Consider the following 3047-nt stretch of genomic DNA (forward strand, 5'->3'; position numbering starts at 1 on the left):
TAACCTACCTCATGAACACAAAGATGATACCAAAGGACGTGACAGGCATTACACAAAGAAAACTCAACTCTCAAGGTCTTCTGGGCATCCATAAACCACTAAAGTTAGTTTCTTTCTAGCTACGTGAGATCAGAACCCTCTGAATGGCATCATTGCCAGCGGCCAGCTGGGCAAGGAAACTAAAGTTTATGATTTCCAGTTTGTTTTTGGCTTCTCCTTCTCCCCTCTTCCCTCTTTTATGTCATTCCTCTTTTACCCATTTTCAGATGGTTCCCCTCTTTATTTTTTTTTAAATTTTATTTATTTATGATAGTCAGAGAGAGAGAGAGAGAGAGAGAGAGGCAGAGACACAGGCAGAGGGAGAAGCAGGCTCCATGCACCGGGAGCCCGATGTGGGATTCGATCCCGGGTCTCCAGAATCGCGCCCTGGGCCAAAGGCAGGCGCCAAACCGCTGCGCCACCCAGGGATCCCCGGTTCCCCTCTTTATAATTAAGTAGCGTGCAAAAAATTAACTCAGTATCTTTGAGCTAATCTTTGACTCCAGTACTTGCTAGCTGGCAAAGGCCCTTTGGTGAGTCACTTAACCCCTTGGGCCTTGTTTTTCTCTTCTATAAAATGGGGATACTTGCCCCTACCTCTAGGATTATTCTGAGGATTAAACCAGAGAGATAACCCATGAAAAGAATTACACACATGCCTGGCATCCAGTAGAACTCCGGCTAAAGTCACCATTTCTGTCAGTTTCCTATGGTAACGGTTGTTGAACACTGACCTCTGTGCCTCAGAGCTAAAATATAATACATGAAGACAGAGTTTAGGGTAAAGAGGAACAACAGCTTTATTGCTTTGCCAGGCAAAGGAGGCTGCAGCAACCTAAAGCCTTCAAGATTGCAAGCCCTCCCAAAGGTCAGGGCTGGAGTATTTTAAGATTTCATTTATTTGACAGAGAACACAAGCAAGGGGAGCGGCAGGCTCCCTGTGGAGGGACCAGAGAGCCCAATGGAGTTTCGGGTTCAATCTCAGGGGCCTGAGATCAGACCTGAGCAGAAGGCAGCCGCTTAACCAATTGAGCCATCCAGGCCCCCTTGGATGTTTTACAGGGAAATCAGGATCTAGCTGGTTTTGACAGGAATTGTGTATGTGCTGTCAGCCTCATTTGTCATGTCTTTGGGGGTGGTATTTTATAATTTTTGTTCAACTTTGTGCTTTAAAGCCATCTCATAATGAATTACTGCAGATTTAGTGGCTTAAAACAACAAAATTCTCCTTTGGTTCTGGAGGTCGGAATTCTGAAATGAGCTTTACAAGGTGTGATGTATTGATTTATAATTAATATATATTTAGTCTTCAGCCCAGTTCCTGGCACAGAGCTCCTAAAACCCTTGGAGTTTCTAAGGGAAGACAGCAATAAAGGTGTCTTCTGTTATGTTGATGAGTGACTTTTGGAAAGCACCTAAGGATTGGGGCTGGTTGCTAGAAGAACCAGAAGCCAAGGTATAATTAGAGGGTTGGAATTTTCATTCCCACCTTCTGACCTCCACTGAGGGAAGAGAAACTGGAGATTGAGTTCAATCACTAATGGCTGATGATTTAATCAATTGTGCCTATGTAATGAAGCCTCCATAAAACGCTCTAGAAAAATGCTCTAGAAAGACAGAGGTCGGAGAATTTCCAGGTTGGTGAGCATGTAGAGATTTGGGGAGATTTGTGGCTCCCTCAAAGAAGGTATGGGATCTCCATCCCCTTTCCTGCATACCTTGCCTTAATGCATGTCTTCCATCTGACTATTCTGGAGTTACATCCCTTTATAATATAAACTGGTAATCTAGTAAGTAGAATGTTTCTCTGGGTTCTGTGAGCTGCTCTAATAAATTAATCAAACCCAAGGAGGGGAGGGGCGCATTGGAACCTCTAATTTAGAAGCACAGGTGACGGCCTGGACTCCGAGTGGGGGCAGTCGTGTGGACCGAGCCCTTAACCTGTGGGATCTGAGGCTAGCTCCGATTAGATAATGTCAGATGGATTTGAATTGTAGGACACGGGTGCCACTGGAGAATTGCTTGGTGGTGTGGGAAAACCCACACACGTTGAACTGAGGTGCAGAACACTACAAGGCCGGAGTCCAGGTACGGTGGTGCTGCACCCCTTCCAGAGGTTCTAGAGCAGGGTTTGTCTTTTCCTTCCGGAGGCTGCGCGCGTCCCCTAGCACAAGGTCGTGGTCCTTCCGCCTCCCTTACCAGCACTCTTGAGGACATTGGGCCAGCCAGATAATCTCCCATCTGAAGATCTGTAATTTAATCATGTCTGCGAATTCCCCTTTGCCAGAGGAGGTAACATATTCAGAGGTTCTGGGGACTACTAAGGGTGGACATCTTTGGCGGGGAGGGTTATCAGTCTGTCTAACCCAGATCATTAACATTTTTATCAAGACGAGCTCGCTTGACTCATCTCACTCTCGTTAAATCTCACGAAGTAGATACCATTTTATTCCCCGTTGGAAAATGAGGCACAGAGAAGTGAAGTAACTTTCCCAAAGTCACGTAGCCAGAAAACTGGCCCCTGGAGCTCATGTTCTTATCAGCCGAACTCTGTAAGGTGGCACGTGGTAAGCACTATATTAATGTTACCTATTACTGTTATTTCTACCAAGATTAATATAAAAATCTTGATCACATAAGTTAACATGTGAGAAGCGCCACACAACGCCGGTCGTACTGCGGGTCTTCAAGTGTCATTTAGATCTTTCCAGTCCTACCAAGCCATCTTTCTCTTCATCACCAAGAGGGTTTGGGCTCATTACGCCCTCCCCAACATGGCGCCCTCCCCGCCCCCAATCCATACCACTCAAGATGGCGCCCGTTGCGCTGAAATCCACTTCCGCCCTTCTCAAGATGGCGCCAACACCAAGTCCTTGTTAACCTTCCTCTCTATTCAGATTCAGGACGGTCTTACCTTAACACTGGGCATTCTTTGACTCTCTCAAAATGGTGGCAGGCGCACGACGCACAACACCCGGACCTTTCCAAGATGGCGCCAGAGTCGTAAA

The sequence above is a fragment of the Canis lupus genome, chromosome 20 (assembly GCF_003254725.2).
Source record: "Canis lupus dingo isolate Sandy chromosome 20, ASM325472v2, whole genome shotgun sequence".
Classification (NCBI taxonomy): Eukaryota; Metazoa; Chordata; class Mammalia; order Carnivora; family Canidae; genus Canis; species Canis lupus.